Genomic DNA, 25561 nt, shown 5'->3' with positions numbered 1-25561 from the left:
TTGCACCAATTAGTAAGGGAAATAGTTTGTCAGCTTGGCCAAAACAAACTATTTAAAGTGAAAAATAAACTTGGAGTTAGGCTTTAAGCTATATGTTCAATGGATGGACTGTTTAAACAAGTCCCATTATTTGAGGACACAGACACAATAAAAATCAAAGTTACTGTACAAAACATGATTGAAGAAGTGCAATGGCATAAAGTGAACTCTAGAAGCAGCCATATAAATAATTTTATGAAAAGAATAATGATGTTCAGTCAGTTCCAGACTTTGGTCCAGATGTAATCAGCGTTTTTCTCAGTCAATCCAATTAATGAACTGTTAGCCCTAATGTCGGATAATCAGTAATGGTCTATAATAAAGTGAGAAAAAAGTACATTTTTATGTTAAATTACATCATTAGCTATTTCTTTATCAAGCTATTGATTGCCAAGTTAAATTTCACACGTGTTGACCTTGTATACACTCTGCTTGCAAAACAATGTCCAAATGGGATTATGCGGGGATAAAATATGACATCCCTTCAAGACATATTATTCATTTTACTTTAAGAGTAAGAGAGCAAAGCCAGCTGAAGTAACTCATATCTGTTATGTTTCTATAAATTAATAGATTATGAGTTTTCTGACCTCTGTAGACCACAGTAGAATATTAGAGATGATGTGTAAAGTGAAAAAGGAATGCATAAAATGTTGGCCTTTAACACTATTTTCCATGCCATCCCCAAACTCACTTTACTGAGATTCCAGAACTGTAGGCATGAACAAAAATCTATCTTTAAAGTGATGCTAAATGTATTTAGAGCACTGTTTCTCAACCTTTTTCAGTCAAGGCATCCTTGAAAATTATGTACAGTCTTGAGGCACCCCATTCTAAAATGTAAAAAACTATATTAATAGCTTTACATAATGCAGCAAATTTATTACACATAGGACACCCAACGTTAGAGGTTATTTATTCTTCCAAAGCAACGACGCTTTTGTACACTGGTACTGACTAGTAATCCAATGTTTCTCTTCTCCCTCATTTTCTCTCCATCAGTCAGCTAATATCACCCCAGTACTGAGAGAGAGGGGCACAGGATGGTCAAACAAGGATGCTGTGGAGGCAACAGACATCCTCCTTAATAACTGATGACATCATTGGTTGTTAGGATGCCAGCGTCTAGAAAGTCGTAATGAAAACCCGTGGCTTTGTGAAACTAAAAGGCAGGCTCGATCCACCTACTTGCTCGTATATCATTTTTGATTAATTTTTAGACATTTTGTCAAGGCACCCCTAAGGAAACGTCAAGGCACCCCAGTTGAAAAAGGCTGTGTTAGAGGGTGGCTAAATTCGTCCTTCATGGTTTTTCTGTATATTAAAAAAGAATAGCGCACACATGCAAAATAAATTACCAAATTTGAAGACAATCCATAAATAAAAATGGGGATTTGGTCCCACCATATGTCTCCATCAGTGTCCACTATCAAGTGGATATAGGAGGAGTCCCCTGTAGTGCATTTGCACATCTTTCCCAGCAAGGAGTGTTGTCTCCAAGGGTTAGAAAGGCTGGATTCATCTCTTTTTCATGGATAGTGTAGGACCCACTGATAATGGGGTACTTTGACGTAGTGGTGGGCTTGAGCACTATATGGCCATATGGTGGGACCAAATCCCCATTTTTATTTATGGATTGTCTTCAAATTTGGTAGTAATTTCTTTTGCATGTGTGCGCTATTCTTTTTTAATATACATGTCTTTTGGTTCATAGCTGCACCAGCTTTAGAAAAATACATGGGTATGCTCCCCCAAATTTTTTGCTTGTTTATTATGGTTTTTCTGTATGCCTAGAACCCAACTGTGCCTGATTTTGAGGGACTGTACCTGGTTTGGAATAAAGTTCTTCTGTCTTTCTTTCCTCCTCATTTGTCCCTCATTTTGGTCTGATTTATATAGTTGTATATAAATTGCACTATTTATCTTTCAAATAGTGTTTCACAGTGCTAAACCTTTCTTCGAAAATTCTAAATGTATGCATTTGTAGATGTCAAAAGCTAGTAAAAAGGAATATAAACTAAAAACAATCTTCGCAAAAAAATCCTGAGTAATAATTGCAGCTGAACACTCATGACCAATTACACAACACCTCCAAATAAGGTAATAAATGAAAATAGTGCAGCGCAAGAAATATTCATATATTCAAAAACATATAAATCTTATATAATAAATAAAAAGTATAAATAAAATTTCATAAAAAGTTAATTAAAAACATCCCGGATGGTGCAAAGTGGTGTCTCAAGATTGAACATGCAGGACTTTGTCAGCGGGACAAAGTCCTGCCTAGGGTGTAACACGTACGGGGGAAGGAAGACAGAGCGCTCATTTGTGCACTTGTGACAAGTGCCAGAATTGTAAGTGATTTTACATTTATTGAATAAATGATTATATAACAGAGAGCACTAGATTCTTTATATTTTCTTTTATATCGCTGTTCACGATCCTTCGGAGGAATTGGCAGTCTCGTATCCACTCAGACCATTGGGAGACTATTAGATCCCTTCATGGGAATTCTTGTTTGACCACTCTGTTGGTTCAGGGGGTCATGGTCCTAAGGTGGCCCTAAAGCCATCTGTGTGTATGGTGTAGGTGCTGCACATTATATGACACCTGCATGTTCAGTATAAAGGAATAGTAATGGTTAAAAAAAAAAAAGCACTTGTTGGTTTAACCACTTGCCAACCGCCCCATAGTACCTTTACCATTACAGGGCAGCCACACTGCACAGGATCACGTATATATATACGTGAACCTGCACTTCCAGTTATCAGGCTCGAGGGCGCGCAACCAGCAGCTCACTCCAGCTGGGATTTTACACATGGGGAGCTGATCAGCGGGTCCCACGGACCCAATGTGACACCTGCTGATCATCCGGTACACAGGCGGAACTGCAGCCTGTATGTAAACAAGGCAGATTGACATTCTGTCAGTACAGAAGGCATAGATCCTGTGTTCCTATAAAAGCAGGAACACCGATACATGCCTTCCACTAGTAAAAGCACCTTCCCCAATACACTGAATCATCAGCTAGGCACACATTTAACTCTTCGAGCGCCCCCTGATGTTTAACCCCTTCCCTACCAGTGTCATTAGTACAGTGACAGTGCAAATTTTTAGCACTGATCACTATAATAATGTCACTGGTCCCCAAAAAAGTGTCAGTTAGGTGTCCGATTTGTCCGCCGCAGTCCCGTTATAAGTCGCTGATCACTGACATTACTAACAAATAAATAAATAAAAAATAAAAAGGTCATAAATATATCTCATAGTATGTAGACGCTATAACTTTTGTGCAAACCAATCAATGTATGCTTATTGAGATTTTTTGTACCAAAAATATGTAGCAGAATACAGATTAGCCTAAATTAATGAAGAACTTTGATTTAATTATTTTTTTTTTTGGATGTGTGTGTGTGTGTTTGTGTGCAAAAAGTGAAGAATATTGTTTTTTTTTTTTCAAAATTGTCAGTTGTTTTTTGTTGATAGCGCAAAAAAACAAAAACCGTAGTGGTGATCAAATAACACCAAAAGAATTTTGTGGTAAAAAAAGGACATGCATTTTGTTTGGATACAGTGTTGCAAGATCATGCAATTGTCAATTAAAGTGACTCAGTGCCGTATCACAAAAAATGGCCTGGTTATGAAGGGGGGTAAATCTTACGTAGGTCAAATGATTAACTATTTCAATCTGTGTTTAAAAAATTGAGCTTTGGCCATCCTTTTTAACGAGACAGAGAACAATATCAGATGATGAAGGTGTGTGACACAGGTGAGAACTACGCATACAGAGCACACCCATGGGGATTGCAGAGGCGGAATCTATTCACGCTGCACCGGCAGCAAAGCACTGCGGTAATCCAGTGTTGTAATGACAGTTTAGACATTTACTACACTGATGAATTCTGAGATTGGATTTAAACCTCTTTAATTTCCCTGCAATGTATTTATCTTTTAACGTTACAGTCTTAATCATGACTCCCTACCAGATCTTTAATCTTGCGGGCATAGGACAGAAGATTAGATACTGCTGAGTTGTTTCTAGAACACAGCTGCTTCTTAAGTCCTTTTCCTTTTAATTCTGTTCAATGGGGGGTTTTTATAAATTTCAAAATTAATATTATAAGTTGCCCAAAGTTGCTGGAGGCAAACAAGCAAGAGCAGATGTACAACACCCTACTGTTTAGAGAACATGCAGAATAAAAAAAATTGAAATAAAACAGAGGTTTATATGGGATGTAACAGGCTGAACACATTGTTTTATTATATGAAATGAGACTTGGCATTTATTCCCTTGCAAACACACACATTCTTTTTTCCTTGCTTTTTTGTACAGTATAGAGTGCATCCTGAAAATATTCACAGCGCTTCATTTTTACACATTTTGTTATGTTACAGTCTTATTCCAAAATGGATGAAATTCATTATTTTTTATTCTACAAACAATACCCCATAATGATAACGTGAAATAAGTTTGTTTGAATTCTTTGCAAATTTAATAAAACTAAAAAACAAAAACAAAAAATGCCAAAGGCTGTCAATACTTGTACATGTGATTTTTATGTTCATTTTTTTATTTTTAATACATTTGCAAAGATTTCAAACAAAACCTCTTTCCCGTTGTCATTATGGGTATTGTTTGTAAAATTTTGAGAAAAATAATGAATTGAATGCATTTTGGAATAAGACTGTAACATAACAAAATGTGGAAAAAGTGAAGCGCTGTGAATACTTTCCGGACGCACTGTATACCACAGTTTGCTGAAGTGCGCTATAAGTAAAGCCTCGTACACACGATCAGATTGTCGGATGAATTTTCTTTATTTTTCTATATTTATATTATTATATTCTATATTTACTTTTTGTTGCATGTGTAGCACCCTCCTAGGTAGGTGCTAGGTAACCTATAGGGGAGACCTTGTCTGCTTATCAGCAGGGTCCAATTATTCAGTCAGGCTGTCATGTGATCTCAGGTGTGACTGTTGAGATGGGGAGTCTCCCCACTGCATGAGGGCTCTCATTGGACAGTGGAGGAAACCTGACCAATAGCACCCCAGGGCTTGTATCCATCCCAGAGGGCAGATTCTGCCGCAATGCATCCTGGGAGGGGGTATAAGTCTGTGGGGAGCACATGACCGGATGTCTTTGGCGGGAAGCAGAGTCCCAGAAGGGAGGTGACGGCTGTCTCTCCTCCTGTCAGCGTGGAATGGATGTCCTAGGCGGCTGGCCTAGAGGACAGAGGGTTAAGCTGAGCTGCAGAGAGGGATCCAGTGTGCTGAGGACCAAGCGGAGCTGTGGGGGTCAGAGTTTCCAGGAAAGCAGTGTCGTAAGTACTGTAAACTGCCCCGGGGTCTGCCTAGGATAGGGGACCACTCCGGAAGGTCAGAGGGATCCAGGAGCCAGCTAGCCTGTGCAGCAGTTATAGAAAGGGGTAGCCAGTGTCTAGACCCTGAAGAGAAAGAGGGTGCCAGTGTGTGTGGGCCCTGAAGAGTTAAGAGTTGCAGCAGTGCTTACAAATAGCTACCTCAGCCGGGAAGGCTAAAGGGAGCATTACAAAGGACTTTTGAGTCACAAGGAAGTGTCAGAAGTCAGTTCAAGTTCACAGACAGCAAGTCAGTGTTAACAAGCGCCAACCGGCGTTGACCGGCATTCAGCCGGCGTCAAGTCAGCGCCAAGAGGCATTTTTCTCCGTTGTCCCATTACATTGGGTATAGTCGAGCCAGAGGAGTATCTCACTCATTCCCTTCTCCCATCCACGTTCCTAAAATAAATACAAAAACCAAAGATGCTGGACTGTTTCTTGTCTCAGTGCTCACACTTGGAGAACATGCTTAAATGTGCTGTTGTTGCTAGCGGTAACCCTGGCAGACCCTCATCCAGCACAAAGGCTGGAAATCCTGCTACACATGCTAGTCTCATATGGAAAGTGAAGAGTTTACTTTCATACAAAAATTCTCGTACAACAGAATTCAACTTCAGAAATGATGTCATGTGTTGAATTGTTTTGTATGTAGTCTTTCTTTTCTGAGCATGCCTAGTCTTGCTCTTATGACTTTTATGACTTAGGACAAAAACTGTACTAATTAAATGAAAATCGGACGTTGTGTTGACGTACGATAAAAATTTTATAGCCTGAACATCCAGTTTTTGTCGTATGAAAATTCATAATCGGCTGTCGAAAGCACTATACTAACAATCCGAAAATCGGCAGATCATTTGTTGGACGAAGCTTTACTTCCGATTTTCATACAGTATGTACGGGCCTTTAGACATATAAAAAAAAAAACAGAACAGAATGAACATGCTGCATGTAATCTGATCCTGGAGCAAATCGCTGCAGATCACACTATTTCTCTCTACTGACTGCAATGGCTCTCTGTGGTCTCTTCCTTCTTTCACCTGGGTCACAAGGTATCATTGTTGGCAGCAATCCTAGCAAGATGTGGGCCAAGTAATAGGAGCAGACAGCTGTACTAACAATTCAATTGGGAACTAATAAGAGAAATACAAAATTTTAGCCATAATGCTAACACTATTTTACAATAAAAAATAAATGTAAAAAATCGGCAACTTCTTTTTCGATTTTTTTTTTGTTTGTTTTTTGTTTGATCCAGTTTTTAACCACGTCAATGCAGGCACTTTCACCCCCTTCCTGCCCAGACCAATTTTCAGCTTCCAGTGCTGCCACATTTTGTATGACAATAACTCATGCAACACTGTACCCAATCAAAATTGTTATCATTTTCTTCACACAAATAGAGGTTTCTTTTTGTGGTATTTAATCCCCACCATTTTTTGCGATATAAGTGAAAAAAAGAGCGAAAATTCTGTAAAAAGAGTATTTTAAAATTGTAATTTTTTCCCATAATTCTTGGGAAAATGGAGAAATACATTCTTTTTCTTACACAAAATTGTCATAATAAAAAGTTATTTCTCACACACAGCATATGCATACTTGCAATTACACCCCAAAATACATTCTGCTACTCCTCCTGAGTATGGCGATACCACACATGTGAGACTTTTACACAGCCTGGCCACATACAGAGGCTCAACATGCAGGGAGCACCGTCAAGTGTTCGAGGGGCATACATTACACTATCACATTTTTGAATGCCCTGGAGCACCAGGACAGTGGAATTACCCACAAAATGACCCCATTTTGTAAAGAAAACACCCCAACGTATATTCTATTTCTAACACATAGAATGTAGATAGCAAAAATTACACCCCAAAACACATTCTGCTACTCCTCCAGAGTATGGCGATACCACATGTGTGAGACTTCTACACAGCCTGGTCACATACAGAGGCCCAACATCCAAGTAGCACCTTCATGGCATACATTGCACATATAATTTCCTGACAAACTATCACACTTTTGAAGGCCTTGGAGCACCAGGACAATGGAAACGCCCACAAAATGACCCATTTTGGAAAGCAAACACCCCGATGTATAAACTAGGAGGCATGGGCTGCAATTAGGTACTCAGGTACTCTGATGAGCTGCAGATAGGTACTCGGATGAGCTGCAGAAAGGTATTTGGGTACTCTGATGGGCTGGAGACAGGTACTCGGGTAAGCTGATGGGCTGCAGATAGGTACTCGGTTACTCTGATATAGGTACTCGGGTACTCTGATGTGCTGCAGATAGGTACTTGGGTACTCTGGGCTGGAGACAGGTACTCGGGTACTCCGATGGGCTGGAGAAAGGTACTTGGGTACTCTGATGGGCTGGGGACAGGTACTCGGGTACTCTGATGGGCTGGAGACAGGTATTCGGTTTTTCCGATGGGCTGGAGACAGGTACTCTGGTACTCTGAAGACAGGTACTCAGGTGCTCTGATGGGCTGGTGGCAAGTACTCGGGTACTCTGATTGGCTGGTGACCGTGAGAGGTCCTCTTTATTAGTGGGCAATCAGTGTGTTTTACTTGGTGCTGTAAGCAGCAACTAGCTGTTACCACAATCTCCTCTTCACACAGGATGGGTGTGTGAGGAGGAGAACCCAGTAACAGCTAGTTACCGTGGCTTGTTTACATTTTGTGACTGGCTGTGATTGGACACAGCCGGTCACATGGTAAAGAGCCAGTTTAATTGGCTCTTTACCCTGATCGGGGATGGGCTGCATTGGAGTGACACTCTCCATCCCCCTTCGCCGCTATGCGCGCCTCTGGGGGCGCGCACTAGAAGCGTGCATAAGGACAGTGCATGTGGCCAACTGTGATTGGACACAGCCGATCACGTGGTAAAGAGACATTTTTATTGGCTCTTTACACTGATCAGGGATGGGCTGTGTCCCAAGGGACATGCCTCATTCCCGGATCGCCACACTGCGCTCCTCCGGGGGAACGTGAGAGCGGCAAGAATGGGCAGACATCATATGACATCTGCCCAGAGGGAGAAAATGTTCTTGCCGGCGTCATTTTACAATGCGCCGGTAGGGAACTGGTTAAAGTGTATCTATGGTCAAAATTCAACATCATATATTAGTTTCCACATTGTATTTCAGCTATTTCTAGCCTTCTCCTATTAATTTAAATGATTTTCAAGTTTGTAAACTTACTTAGTGAAGATCCCCACTGATTTGCTTCCTTGAATTCTGTGACATGTAGTTACTATGTCCTGTAAATAGGCACTGCTATGTGACAAATTTCACAGAGCCTACCTTCTGAGCTACAGAGGTGCTGAGAGGAGGTGTTTCAGGAGGTGGAGTCCGCTCAGGAAGGTACCATGGGATATGTAGTCCTTAGAAATAGAGAATAAACAGCAGGGAAGAAGCTGAAAAGCATGCGGGGAATCCATGAGGTTGTGGAAAGAGATGACCAGCAGGCTGGCAGCACTTACAACATGAAAGGAGATTTTTCTTTTACTATGTTTTATTAGGAAAAGGTAAAACATGTCACAGAACATGAAGTGCATAGTTGCCAACAGTCCCTAAGTTCCCAGGACATTCAGGGAAAATCGACTCAGACAGACCTTGTCCCCATGAAAACTAAACTCTGTCGTGGACAGCCTAGTTCACTCAGTATTGCAAAACACCGCCGGTCCGCCGGGGTAACACAGAGCTTATTAATACAGACTGACTCAGATCCTTCCCTACCACCTCCGCTTCAATAAAGTCAGCATGCAAGGAGGTCAGGTGGAGCTTGCCTCTCAATGATTGGGTGGGATTTGGAGAGGGGACGTGGTCAGGCTGAGAGAGGTGAAGATGAATAGCCCGGTCCGCCTTGAGCCTTGCACTGCAACACCTGTGAGGCTGGAAAACACCCGAGCAGAGTTATGTTCCCTGATGAATTTTGGGCTCTCTCTGCATCTCCATCCAGGGAAGATCAGGGTGGCTGGGCTCTCTCTCTCTCTCTCTGATTTTTTTTGTGTGTTCGGAGGCGAACAGCAGCCATTTGGGATCTCTATCTGGGGGGATGGATGTCAGTCATCTCCATCCTACACACACACTTCCAACCTTCACACAGTCAGCTCTATTCTATACACAGGCTGCAGAAGACGTCTGATGACGAAACGCGTACAGCGCCGTCACATCACTTCCGGTTCCGGCTTACTGGTGGAATGCACTGCATTCCAGGATGCCGTTTACACGCTTGCATTACCTGTTCCTTTGTGAGTACCCATTTCTTTGTTTGATTATTTCAATAAACCATGCGGTATTACACTATGTGGCCTTTTCCTTTTTGCCCTGTATGATCCCACGGATGAGCTACTTACATTTCCTTTACGGACACCGCACCTAATATTGTTCTTATCGGAGAGGACTTACATATCCTGTACCTCCTTTAGTGACACCCAGGACCCCCAGAGATAGCCTCCAACACCCCCCCCCCCCCTATCTGGAAGGAAGTTGGGAGCCAAGAGAAGGATTTCCACTTACATCTTAAATACCCGCTCTATACCCCTGTGTGGGGTGGGTATATCTGGTTAGTAGGCCACTTACTAGTTGGATTTTCCCTTACCTCACCAGTTACCCACCACGGGGTCACCTTGAAATTTCATCCACTTACCAATTCTTTCTGGATTTGGACTTATTTCCTAAGACTATTTCCTAATTTCACTCATTTGGTCACTTTGATCATCACTCTAGCCAGTTACCAAATACTTATTGTTTTTTTGCACAATTTTGTTTGCACTATTTGCACTTATCACATTCTATTCCACTACCTTCATTTGTGAGTGGATTATTTTTATTGATACTGGCCACTTAGTCATCAATTTTTAGCCAACTATTATTGTTGATTGCATACCATTGATCATTTTTCTCACATTTATTGTACTTAAACCTTAAACTTTTTTTGTTGGTAATTTATTTATATATTTATATACTTCTGTTCTCTCATACAGCACTTTTCAGTCACTGGTCACTTTATATTGATATTTTTATACAGTTCACACCATTGCACTTGGTATTTTTTAACACTAATAGTCACTTGTCACTTCCAACCGATTCTACATTGATTTTTATATTTTTATCACATGTTTGCACTATGTTCCTTTATTATCTCTAATGTTTACACGTTGATCTTTTAATCTTGTTTATTATATATATGCCATTTTTATGATATTAATTTTTCGGATATATTCATTGAGATCCATATTTATATACATTTATTGGCATTTGCACTTTACTATATTCACTACAGGTAGCGCCAATTACCCACCCACTGATCTTTCTATTCTATACACACACACACCTCCAACCTACACACAGTCATTACCATCCTACACACACACACACACCACCAACCTACACACAGTCATCTACATCCTACACACACACACACACACCACCAACCTACACACAGTCATCTACATCCTACACACACACACACACACCGCCAACCTACACACAGTCATTACCATCCTACACACACACACCTCCATCCTACACAAACACCTCAATCCTACACACAATCATCTGCATCTTACACACACACACCTCCATCACCATCCTACACACACACCTCCATCCTACACGCAGTCCTCACCACCCTACACAGACACACCACCATCCTACACACAGTCAACTCCATCCTACACACACACACACACACACACCTCCATCCTACATACAGTCCTCACCACCCTACACACACCCACACGACCATCCTACACACACCTCCATCCTACACACAATCATCCCCATTCTACACACAGTCATTACCATCCTACACACACACCACCAACCTACACGCTATTACTGTCCTACACAAACACACCTCCATCCTACACAAACACCTCCATCCTACACACAATCATCCGCATCCTACACACACATACACACCTCCATCCTACACAAACACCTCCATCCTACACACAATCATCCGCATCCTACACACATACACACCTCCATCCTACACACAGTCATCTCCATCCTACACACACACACACACACACACACACACCTCCATCCTACAAACACACACACGCCCCCATCCTACACACAGTCACGTCCATCATACACACACACGCCTCCATCCTACCCACAGTCATCTCCATCCTACACACAGTCATCACCATCCTACACACATACACCCCCATCCTACACACAGTCATCTCCATCCTACACACACTCCCATCCTACACACAGTATTCACCATCCTACACACATACACCTTCATCCTACACACCTCCATCCTACACACACACACACCTCCATCCTACACACAGTCCTTTCCATCATACACACACACCTCACATACACACCTCCAACCTACACACAGTCATGATCATTCTACACACACACCTCCATCCTACACAAAGTCATCACCATCCTACACACATACACCTCCATCCTACACAGTCATCTCCATCCTATACTCACACATACCTCTATCCTACACACAGTCATTTCCATCCTACACATACACACAACTCCAACCTACACACAGTCATCTCCACCCTACACACACCTCCATCCTACACCGTTTTTTACCCGCATGTCAACAGCCCCTTTTTAAAAATCAAAAGCATTCAAAAACATAGATCTTGGTGTTTTGAATGCTTTTAAAGGCAGAGGAGGGATTTGAGGTCCCCAGATCTCTCCAAAGAGAGTACCTGTCACATGTCTATTGCTGTCACAAGGATGTTTATATTCTGATCAAGTGATGAAGAAAAAAAAATAATAATAAAGCAACAGTGTAAAAATGAAAAACAAAAACATTTATAAATAAATAAAATTATTAAAATGTAAAAAAAAAATAAAGTGCCCTTGTTCCCCCGCGCTTGCGTGCAAAGGTGAACTCGCACGTTGGTCCAACACGCACACAAATAACGATCGTCCCACACGTCAGGTATCACTGCGAAAGTCAGATCAGTAATTCTAGCACTAGATACCTAATAATCTAAAGTGGTAACCTTTGCAAATAACGTGTGACATAAAAAAATTGCAAAACCCACCAATTTATTGTCTAGGGCCTCTGCTTAAAAAAATAGAAAATGTTTGGGGATTCTAATTATTTTTCTAGCAAAAAATACTGATTTTTACATGTAAACAAAAAGCGCCTGGTCTGGAAATGGTTATGAGTCTGACCACTGATAGGTAAGGTGAATAACATTAATTATCTTGTTACTATGACATCTGAAACTTGGCGGGATATATTTGCCAGCAAGTGAACATATGATTTGTTGAAAGCAGAAAATATGGGCATCACAGTTTGTTGTGCATGGAGCTGCGTCTGTGCAGACCAGTAAGGGTGTCCATGGTGACCGGTGTTCACAACCAAAAGCACCTACAATGGACACGTGAGCATCAAAACTGGACCATGTGGGCACAGGAAGAAGGTGCCCTGGTCTGATGAATTTTGTTTTCTTTTACATCATGTGCGTCACTTACCAGGGGAAGAGATTGCTCCAAGATGCAGTATGGAAGGTAGGCAAGTCAGCAGGGGCAGTGTGATGTTTTGGGCAATGTTCGGTAGGGAAACCCTGAGTCCTGCCATTCACAACATTGTTTCTGACCAAGTACACCCCTTCATGGAAATGGTATTCCTTGATGGCAGTGGCCTCTTTCAGCAAGATAATGTGCCCTGCCACATTGCCAAAATGGTTCAATGGTTTGAGAAGCACAACGAGTTTGAGAAACACAACAAGTTTGAGGTGTTCGTCTCCAAATTTACCAAAACTCAGTCCATTTGGCATCTGTGAGAGGTGTCAAAAAAAACATGTCCTATCATTAGAGGCCCCACCTGGCAACTTACAGGACTTAAAAGATCTGATACTGACAGCTTGGTACTAGATAGCACTGCATACCCTCAAAGGTCTAGTGGCATCCCGGTCTCGATTGGTCAAGGCTATTTTGGTGACAAAAGGGGGACCTACACAATATTAGGTGTGTGGTCATAAATTTATGGCCGATCAGTGTATAAGTGTTTGGTGTTTGAAAGGATCATTAAAAAAAACGGCGGATCCGGGATATCCGGCTAAACGGAGGTGTTCCGCAAACAATTATATTAAGAGATTTTAAAAAATGACGGATCCGGGATATCTGGTTACAAGGAGAGGTTCCGCAATAAAATTACCATGTAAAATTGTGTCTGTTAAACATCCGGCTGCAGCACTAAAAAATACGTCAAGTCTTTATGCTAATCTGCTCCTGAAGAAGTCACATGATAGCGTGACGTAACGCGTAGGGCAGACCGAGCACCGGAAGTGACGTTACGGGACACTGAGGAGAAGTCCCGCGGCTTGTAAGCCGAACAGAGTAATTTTAAACTGTAAGTTACTATATTTTTTCAATAAAACATTTGTAAATACTGCACAATGTCGGCCCTATTATTTTGAGATTCGAGGAGGGACCAGATCACTAGCCTGGAGCAGATCCTGGAAAGGTTATACCAACATAACCCCCCATACTCTGAGCCAAGGAGAGGAGAGGATATAGGAGCAGTTTCAACAAATAGATCCAAAAGGCGTATTGCTATTAGCATTAAGGTGAGCGGTTAGCACACCTAGAAGTGTTGAGCACTGAAGATCACTATATCGCACCAGGTGTATAGGTGGAAGGAAGTACCTGTTTATTCACTGAAGAAGATTTCTGTTATTTGGACACTTGCACACTATATATGGATTCTATGTCTATTTATTTATTTAAATTTTAAATAATTAATTTGATTTATTTACAATTAGAAAATATTGGGACACTTTGTAATTAGGCACAGAGCACTTTTCTACGTCACGAACATCACTTAAATATAATTTTGCATCATTGTATAAACACCATAAGCACCTTTTATTAGTATTTGTTTTACATCATCTGAAAAGGTTTTAATAAGATATTATCACCATAAGCACTTTTTTATTGAGTAAGTTATCTGAATTATTATCAGAATATTATATTATCAATTCTATACCATTGATCATTATATACGTCTTTATTATATTTTTCTATTTATAAATTTAGAGCATTGTATATTATTTGGAGATATATATAGAAGGATTTAATTGGACACACTATTTTTTGCACAAGATCACTATAAGCACTTTATATATATTATTTTTTTGTGTAATGTATATTGTGGAATACTATACATAATCAAGAGATATTTGGCATATATATCTGATTCATTGAAGTGTAATATTTATATCATCATTATTTAAGCTATTTAGTCACATTTATAATTTGTTCACATTCAGTGCTGAGCCATAATACTGTACATAATCCCCCTGAAGCCGCGGTACTTCCCCCCCCCCCCTTATTCGATCATTGTAATATGACAAATGGACATTACAGTATGTACCTATTGAAATATTTTCAAAGTCAATTAAAAGAATGGGGACATCAAAGCTGCTATTTAACCTAGGGCCCCGTTCTCTGCCTGTGGATTAGATACTTTACCGCCATAGTCAAAGACCCGATCCCATTATTTAAAGCATTTTTCTTAACAAACTACTTATTTTTTGGGAAATATGGAAACTTATTCTTACGTAGGTGAGTCACCAAATCCATTTCTTCTCCAGGCAGCTGAAACGAGAAGAAATAGGGCAGTTTGTTTTGTAATAAAATATTGTATTTTCATTTTGCAAAGTATTCCAATGTAAATTTGCGTGTTTATAATTTTACATGTGCATTTACAGTATCTCACAAAAGTGAGTATACTCCCTCTCATTTTGTAAATATTTTATTACATCTTTTCATGTGACAACACTGAAGAAATTATACTTTGCTACAATGTAAAGTAGTGAGTGTACAGCTTATATAACAGTGTAAATTTGCTGCCCCCTCGAAATAACTCAACACACAGCCATTATATATCAAACCTCTGGCAAAAAAAGTGAGCACACCCCTAAGTGAAAATGTCCAAATTGGGCCCAAAGAGTCAATTTTTTGTGTGGCCACCATTATTTTCCAGTACTGCCTTAACCCTTTTGGGCATGGAGTTCACCAGAGCTTCACAGGTTGCCACTTGAGTCCTCTTCCACTCCTCCATGACGACATCCCGAAGCTGGTGGATGTTAGAGACCTTGCGCTCCTCCACCTTCCATTTGAGGATGCCCACAGATGCTCAATAGGGTTTAGGTCTGGAGATATGCTTGGCCAGTCCATCACCTTTACCCTCAGCTTCTTTAGCAAGGCAGTGGTCGTCTTGGAGGTGTGTTTGGCTTCATTATCATTTTGAAATACTGCCTTGTGGCCCAGTCTCCGAAGAGAGGGGATCATGCTCTGCTTTAGTATGTCACAGTACATGTTGGCATTCATGGTTCCCTCAATGAACTGGGGCTCCCCAGTGCCGGCAGCACTCATGCAGCCCCAGACCATGACACTTCCACCACCATACTTGACTATGAGCAAGACACAATTGTCTTTGTACTTCTCACATGTTTGTCACCACACACGCTTGACACCATCTGAACCAAATAAGTTTATCTTGGTCTTATCAGACCACAGGAAATGGTTCCAGTAATCCATGTCCTTAGTCTGCTTTGTCTTCAGCAAACTGTTTGCGGGCTTTCTTGTGCATCATCTTTAGAAGAGGCTTTGACAGCCATGCAGACCACTTTGATGCAGTGTGTGGCATATGGTCTGAGCACTGACAGGCTGATCTCCCACCCCTTCAACCTCTGCAGCAATGCTGGCAGCACTCATATGTCTATATTCCAAAGACAACCTCTGCATATGACACTGAGCATGTTCATCAACTTCTTTGGTTGACCATGGCGAGGCCTGTTCTGAGAGGAATCTTTCCTATTAAACCGCCGTATGGTCTTGGCCACTGTGCTGCAGCTCAGTTTCAGGGTCTTGGCAATCTTCCTATAGCCTAGGTCATCTTTATGTAGAGCAACAATTCTTTTTTTCAGATCCTCAGAGAGTTCTTTGTCATGAGGTGCCATGTTGAACTTTCAGTAACCAGTATGAGAGATTGAGAGCGATAACACCAAATTTAACACACCTGCTCCCCATTCACACCTGAAACCTTCTAGCACTAACAAGTCACATGACATGGGGGACAGAAAATGGCTAATTGGGCCCAATTTGGACATTTTCACATAGGGGTGTACTCACATTTGTCGCCAGCAGTTTAGACATTAATGGCTGTTTGTTGAGTTATTTTGAGGGGACAGCAATTTTACACTGCTATACAAGCTGCACACTCACTACTTTACATTGTAGCAAAGTGTTATTTCTTCAGTGTTGTCACGTGAAAAGATATAATAAAATATTTACAAAAATGTGAGATACTGTATATATTTACAGTGTTTGCTGATGGCAAGCCCACAATGACAGAATTTTTCTGCAAACAAGACCTTTTGCTGGCATCCATATAAAGATAGCATTCCTAAAACTCATTACAAATGTCCTATGTTTCATCCAAGTTAGCATCGGCTGATACTGTATTGTTACACCAATTTGGCTAATTTGCCTGCATGAATAATACACTTCCTTTGTTTTAATTGCTCATTAGCAAATGTTAGCATATTCATGTACGGCAATGGCAATTCATCAAACATATTTCCATTGCAGTCCTGGCTCTGAACTTTCTCCAGCTTTAATCTGGATCAAAATCAAATGTTTTGATTAGAAGGCAATAGGAACTGGGAGCAGGCTAGGGCTCTTAATTAGTGCTAGGTTGGCTATTAGAAATCCTGAACAGGCAGCATGAGCTGGAGACGGAGGAAGAGAATTGCAGAGAAGGGGCCAAAGCTCAGCTGTGAATGTGCAGTAATCCCATCTGACTGGCGGAGAACTGCACCTTAGAGAGACTCCGCTAGTATGGATTTGGCCAAGACACCATGAGCCAGCATACAAAGTAACACTAACTGAACTTTTTGAGCACAGTGTATAAAAAAAAAAAAAGAGAGACCGATACAATTATCAGCCGAATATTCAACATATAACCACATAAATGTAGATGCAATAGAATAAGAAGGTATGGAAACTGTTGAAACATACATTGTGGACAAGGGTATGCACTACTGAGAGTTTTCATTTCAAGGTGATTTTGGCAAAACATTGGATTATATGTGGAAGGTGAAATTAAAAAATGGACTCCACCCCTCCCTTTTTTTTTCTACCCTACTATTTGTACTGCTCTACAACCAAACATACTCATGCAAATCCAGCATTGTCTGGTGTAAGCCACCACTGTGTCTCGCCCCACTATCTTCCCAAGTGAAATACAAAACTCACACTATTGTTTCTAAGCCCCCCACCCCCAACAAAACAAAACTTAGAAAGAAAAGTAAAAATTAGAGAGGTAGGAGCTCTCGGTAAATTTCAGTTAACTGTCCAACTTCAAAATAACCTGATTATAGCTCAACAAACCACCTCAATCCCTCTCAAAATATCCCAAAATGAAAAAAAGGCTGGCGCTCTGATACACTGGGGTACAGCTAATGTAGAAGCAAGATGTCAGGCCAGTACATAGCAAAAAGATAAATGAATGAAGGCATTACCTACATAACGATATGTTAGGGTAAAATCCGTAGAATGTAAAGAAGATGAGCTGTAGGATGAAAGTATGCACGAAGGGCCGGCTCAGCTACACAGGAGTCAATCTGTAGACGGGGTAAAGCAAAAAACAAGCGGAGCGCCTCTAAGTGCAATACGTTTAATGAAGAAATAAGCATACAGTATGAAGTAACTCACTAGATGAAAGGAAGTGAAGGCTCAAATGCAACGTCCTGGGGTCAAGCTGTCCAATAGCTGATGCCGAGAGAGAAGATGTAAGGATGGTGCTATTCGGTGGATGAGATGGCGGGGAGATGCCGGCTCTTTCTTCCCCGGGACCGGACTCTCGAGGCAGGCTGTGACTTTCTGTAGATCTACACCTGAGGAAAGAGCGCGCATGCTCCCCACGAGCTTGGCGCACGCTCTGAAACGCGTCGTGTGCACCCTGACCCTGCCTACGTCACACGGTCGACGCTGAGTCACAGCCTGCCTCGAGAGTCCGGTCCCGAGGAAGAAAGAGCCGGCATCTCCCCGCCATCTCATCCACCGGATAGCACCATCCTTACATCTTCTCTCTCGGCATCAGCTATTGGACAGCTTGACCCCAGGACGTTGCATTTGAGCCTTCACTTCCTTTCATCTAGTGAGTTACTTCATACTGTATGCTTATTTCTTCATTAAACGTATTGCACTTAGAGGCGCTCCGCTTGTTTTTTGCTCTCAAAATATCCAGATAAGGTACAAAAATAATTAACCAACATAATGTTTAGATTGTTTGTAACCGCTAACGAGTAGGTCCCTCTGATTACTCCTGTATTGAATTGTATTGTAACTGTACTGTTTGCCCTAACTTTGTAAAGCGCTGCGTGAATTAAAAAAAAAAAACAGCCGAAGACGTCAATACCACAAAGGTCATAAATTTAAATGGATGCATGCAACTTTCATCAATAATTTATACTTAACAATGTTTTCAATGCTGCCACAATGTAGATATCAAAGCACTTCACGCCATATGCTTATCCCTGGTAGTGCTCACAAATGCTGATTGGGCCCACAGGGCATCAAAAAGCTTGAATCAATGTATATTCATCATGAGAATTACTGATTATATTTAGCACATGGCTAAATGCATTGACACCTCAATCCACAGGGGCCTCCAAATAAGTGTTTGCGCCTTACCATACGGTATATACCCCATGAGGTCAATAAAAGACTCCTAATATGTAATAGGAAATCCTAAATCCTTAATCAGGATTATTATTGGATGAGCATACCAGGCATAAACAGTTTGATAGCAGATACTCATTCAAGAAATATAAATATGATAATAGTTTCCTTTAAGATAACTATATGCAATTACCAGTGCTGTCCTTTCAAACCATACAATTCATACCTTTACAAACATAAAATAAATATAAATAAAAATAAATACAGGATTTCATATAGTTCAAAATGAGTAAATCAAGTCCTGAAAACAAAGTGCAATAGTGCTTTCTTCAAAAGTGCAAATAGTGCTTCCATTCTTTTCTATGAAGTTTGCATTTGGAAGGATTGGGAAACAGAGATTTCGGGCACAGGAGTTTTGTTAAAAAGATTTCTTTTATTCAACACAGAACTAAATATTTTAAAATCATAGAAAAATACAGGCAAATAATTGTGTATTAAGGACACAGTGAGACCACACAACAATGGTCTATGTTGTACAATATCTCAGTGCATAGAACTTATAAAAGTCGGTTTACATACAGTTCAAAGTACAAGATCATTAGTAGTCATATAATCCTTGGAAACGTATTGCTTGTTATCAGAAGAACCGCCGACGGACACCCAAGCAGTATGGTGCCGGTCAGCAGGGTCGACTGAAAATATAAGTTAACATTCACCATGTAATATATAACCTTTGCTCGACATGTTTCGCTTTCTTAGACAAAAAAGCTTCATCTGGAGCATATCATTTCTTTTGTCTGTGTGAGAGATAACAGTATTTAGATAGATTACATATATGTGTTACCTTATTTTCAGTATGTTATAATTACAATTGCATATCATTTATCTTTCCTTTTAATTACATATAATCGTCTTACACATCTCAGATAAGTCCTTCTATTTTTGCAATATCAACACAATATAACATTGGGTCTTAAGTTGCATTCAGACACTAGAGGAGTTTAGGGGAAAGAACGGAGGTTGCCAATAGTGAGTATATGTGGGGATCCATGCTGTAATTATAGTATAAGCATATATATCCTGTTTATATACCTGGTAAATGGACAGAAAGATGTATACATACCTGTACATATAGTAATCAGGCACATATCTCAATTTCCATAGAGAATTCTTTAACGAGGAGGACTGTGCGTTTTGGGAAACTCAAAAAGGCAATGTATAGTGACATAGTAGTGAGGGTAGTCACTCCATGTCTCATATCTGGGTGGATGAGAGCAGAAAAACAATGTTTCTCAGAGTAGTAAGCGTTTTAATTCTATGATATCACTTTAAGGGAAAGCCCATAGGAATGCCAAACCATAAGCTCAAGTGTTCTAAAGTGGTAGAATCTGTATGCCTCATGCTTGTTATAAGAGTGTGTAAGTACCCATAGAGCCCATAGAACATCTGCCCTAAAAGGGGGGGGGGCAACAGGAAAGACACATAGTCATTCTGGACCGTAAAAGAAGACAGGTGCCATGCGTTTATAAACGATTACACACCAACATATAGAGTTTACCCATTCGTATATGGGCTACCCCTATAGTAAAATATATATCATGTATACTGATTTGCTTTCACACACATATGTGAATATGTGTGTGTAATCAATTTCGTATCCGGCCCACCCTCCTCTATAATAGTAGGGGGGTGACCAGGGTTATATATAGATAAGCAGTTGCTACATGAGGTCCAAGATGAGTACATGCAAAGCGTACTTAGAACTTTAAAATATTTAGTTCTGTGTTGAATAAAAGAAATCTTTTTAACAAAACTCCTGTGCCCGAAATCTCTGTTTCCCAATCCTTCCAAATGCAATTGATCAATTGAGGATAGGGGCACACCCTAAATTGGATACGTCATGGCCAAGATGGCTGCTATCTGTGGACACATGACTTGTAAAATAATTTTTCTATGAAGTTAATATGATGGCGTGCTCCCCTCCTATGTGCCCTCACTCACCAACTTTGAGGTTTAATTGTGCCTATTGGTAGGGAAATATTCTTATTATGTTATTCCTCCAATCCTCAGCTCCTCCCGATACAATGGCAGGTTGAGATGATGTTTTTTTTCTCCCTCATGTAAAGAGGATTAAGAAGTCTCAATAGTGTCAATCTATTTTTTTTTTTTATTCAAAAAGTTTAAAAGCATATAAAATTTGCACTCACAAGCACAAGCCAGCTCAGCTTGTGTTTCAAAGACCAGACGTTGCGTCACCGGACCTTCCCACTTAACGCATTTGGCCCTCCCATAGAACATCTTCAGAGACACCTCTGAAGGCACCCTGTGGGGGGGCGCGCAACACATTAGGCGGAAACCTCCGGTAACGTCACGTCTGGTCTTTGGAGCGCATGCCGTAGCACTGACTTTTAACCTTTTAAAGAAGTTTGTAAATTTTTATATCCGTTGTTATTATAATAAATGTGGAAATAGAGAACACTATGGGTCTCATCATGGGGATGTATTGACCTTGACTTTGGAGTGAGGATACAAGAGAAGAGGTTCACTGTTCCGGACACTGAGAGGATGACAATTATTGGTGCTTAAAACAGGTGTGTATCATCCCCTGCTCCCTAGAGTTGATACGCGTGAGAGGAGTCGGGTGACAGAACTGTATTTGTGGAACATATGAGAGCATACAGGAGCTGCTGCCCCGTCAAATGATTTTTTAAAGCGCACTGTCTCAAGTTTTAGGTCCCATGCACACAGGGGGTCAGAAAAAACGAGCTGCAAAGCTATTTCTGACGCCAGGAAAAAGCGACGTCAAAAACGCACCTTTAGCAGCATTTCGCATTGGCGTCAATGCTCGTTTAGGCGCGTCGCCACTTAGCAGCATTTTTAAATAAACACAACCCTCTTCTATTTGTGACCAATCCCATTTTGTACACTTTAAAAAACACCTGATGCTGCTAAAACCCGATATACAGCGTTAAGCCGCGTTTAGCAGCGTCGGGCGTTTTTACAGCTTAACGCTGCTGCTCCTGAATGCACTGGCCCTGGGTGTTTTTTGCAGCTTAAAAACGCCTATGCCACTTGGAGCTCCTAAAAGCCTGTGTGTGCATGAGGCCATAGAATAGCATGGAGGGGCATTTTTAAGCTGCAAAAAAAAACGTCTGACGCTCCTAACAGCAGGTGCAAAAACGCCCTGTATGCAAGGGGCCTTAATGTGAGTGCAATAAACGTGAAACCTTTATATACTACACAATGGGAGTGTATCTTTTATACTGAGGGGACGTGGATTAAAGAAGTCCAGACAAAGCCAGCTCAATGAGGAGAGAGGAAGGAGATTGAACAGCTGAGGAGCCTGGAATTAACCCCAGCAGGGGAAGGTGATTTTAGACCTGGAAACAGGTCTAAACTGAAAGTAAACGCAGTGGTGAAAGATGGTGGGAGTCACTGCACAATTGTATTACCTGAAATCTACAAGGGTGAAGGTGGATAAACTGCGTTATATGAGAAGCACATTTTAAAAGGAAAAATATTGGAAAGAAGAAAAGCACTACTACTTGAATTATAGACATCTGGGACTGTCACGTTTGTTTTATTTTACTTTATTGAACACAAGAAAGTTTGTCACTGAATAATGATAGCAGTTTTGTGGTTTAAAAATAAGGTTTTGGTTTGAAAACAGTAATTAGATTGCACATGGATAGGCGCAGCCAACATTTTTTATTTTAAATTGTTGGTGCTTGGTAGACTCTGTAGTGGGGTCAGAAGCTGAGGTTAGCAGGTATTTCACCTAGAGGTTGTAATCAACAAAGGTTTCACGAGATCCAAGATTGTCACTATAATAAGCATGACGGTGTTCAATTTATTGGGACTCTTTTGAATTGCACAAGAACTTTATATTGCTGTATTTATCGTTTTATGTTGTGAGATTATTTTTAATTTGCGCTGCACTATTCTTTTGTTTTATTTGAAGTCCACCTGCCCTCCATTTGTGCCTTTGGTCTCCACGGATCATACTGCCACATTCCCTGGGATGGACGTCACCAGAAGCCTCTAATCCTCAGTACCATCTTGTTTCATTTTCAACTGATTCATAGGTAGTAAGGTGGGATAATCCATTGACAGTTTTAAACCTCTGTTTTTTTTAGTAACATTTCCAAACTATTCTGCTATTATTTATCCTCTGGAGACACGTACCCTGTATTTAATCCTGAGGAAGTGGATGTTGTTCCATGAAACAGGTTGAGTTTCTGGATGCAGCTTTAGTGCAACAATGCGTTTCATACTTGGACCACACATTCTAATTAATTTATGTACACCATTATGAATTTACTGCATTCTATCTATGTGGATATTGTATATTTACTACTTATCAGCTCTATAGCATTACATTTTTAACTATATTTCGCTGTTATCAGATTTGTATATACTTGAGTTAATACATTTTTAACCATGTGCATGCATCATTTTACTACTCTGATAAAGTCCCAGTGTAATGTAATTTTTTATGTATAGATTAAGGGATGGAGGCACATGACCACGGATGGTGCTCCAGACCACAATTCTTTAATACATATTATAATCCAGTATAATAAATTCATTTAATCCTGTTTAATAAGTATACCCAGATGAGATTACAATGATCTTGACCCTTGGATAGGGTATTGGGATAGGCCACTTTAGGTCCCCAGTGGAGCAGCAAAGCATCCCTAGAAATTGTCTCAGAATGTGGATAACAAGGCCAATCTATTATATTACTGAACATCACTGTACATATTGCTGAAAATGTGTTCAGAAATCTTGGCATTTAGCTAACGCACTCTTTAAGTCTCTGCGGCTCCTCCATCCTTGAATCAATAAGATGACAGCGAGACTCTTCTTCCATGTCACACTGCATCAGCAACATCACAGCTCACTGAACAAGCCTGCAATGTCAATGCTGCCAATGTGACCTCAGCACGAACCCAACAGATTAATTGATCTAAACTGCAACTTGACTTTTCTTTGCCATCTTTTTCAAAATCATGTTGAACCTGAACTAGAGGAATATTGATGATAATGGAGATAAGCTTTCTTGGAAACTCTGTGTGCAGATGCTGCCCGCTGTCAGACAGGCAGCAGCACTAATGCAAATCATAATGTCAGGAACTGACTGTTTAACCAGTTGTGTACTTTGCACGCACTAGTGTAGCCGGGAGCGGACTACCATCATCTGACACTGCAGACTTAGTCTCTGCTCTCAGACTGTCTCTATCCTCCCCTAGTGTTGGTCTCAGATTTCATGCATCATATTCCTGAGACTGGAAGAAAGGCATTGTGGGAACTGTAGTCTTCAAAAAGGATATAACTGCACTGCTGAACTGTTTAAGAACTATACTTCCCAGCAGGCCATGGGCTCCAGGAGAGAATTGTGGGAGAGACTTTAAAGGGATCTGCGGAACAGGCCCACACTCTCTTGCTTCCTGGGATTCAGTCTGCTGCAGAGGGAAAGGAATGCGGCCTATTGCACGCTACCCAGCTGTCTGCAGACTCAGCCCAGGCGGATGATCATCTCTGCATCGCGGACATCCCTGCAGCATCGCTGATCGAGTTGGAGTCGGGGGGACTCACTAAAACAGCGCAGCGCAGCCATCCCAGTGTCTCACAGCGTGGAGAGTTGCCACTGCCTGTTCTTCCAGGACTCATAAGAAGGACATCAGAATTGGTGAGAGAGCACCTGCTCAGAGCCCAGTTATCAGTTGCTACAGTTTCTCTTGGACACTGAACACAGACACTCTACATTTGGATCAGTTAGTGAATCATTGATAATCAGAACCAGCTATCTTGCGTTGTCTGTTTCACACTGTGCTAAACTGGGGAATCATTTGTCTTTGAGCTCCAACTGCCAGTGAAGATATTAGCAAGGCCTTGCATTCTCAACGTTGCTATCTCATTGCTCTTAAAGGGGACTAGTATCTAGATTACCTCATCTCTCATTAGGATACAGGTATTATAGGCTGGCCCGGGGTTTCCCCTTTGATAAAAGCGTTTCATATAGCAATTTATAGCTTTTTGAGAGATTCATTCACTTACTGCAAGATACTGTGTAAATTAGTGTATTTGCTTGTTATTCACTGTTCTTTGGTGTTATTTCAACTGAGCCCTGGCTGTTTATCCAGGGCCTAGTTGAGTAATACTCTTTTCAAGCCTTTTTTCTTGTGTAAAGCTAAGCTAAACAGTTAAAACCTATTTTCATTGTGTCAGAGTGTCATTTAAAGGTATACACAACATGTCTGAACCTAATGTCAGGAGGGCTGGACGGTTCACAGGGTCAAAGTGGCACAGAAGAACATACAATTACCAGCAACCCCGAAGGGGGCAGTGCTACACTAGGTATGTCCATGAAAACTTCAATAAAGTACACAGGGCATGCGTAGCACTGCTGCTCCTCATAGCTGCTCTTAACGCCAATATCTGGCTGTCAAACTGACAGCTGG

This window comes from Pelophylax lessonae, assembly GCF_965119305.1.
Source record: "Pelophylax lessonae genome assembly, chromosome: 2".
Classification (NCBI taxonomy): domain Eukaryota; kingdom Metazoa; phylum Chordata; class Amphibia; order Anura; family Ranidae; genus Pelophylax; species Pelophylax lessonae.
This window is presented reverse-complemented; position numbering follows the sequence as displayed.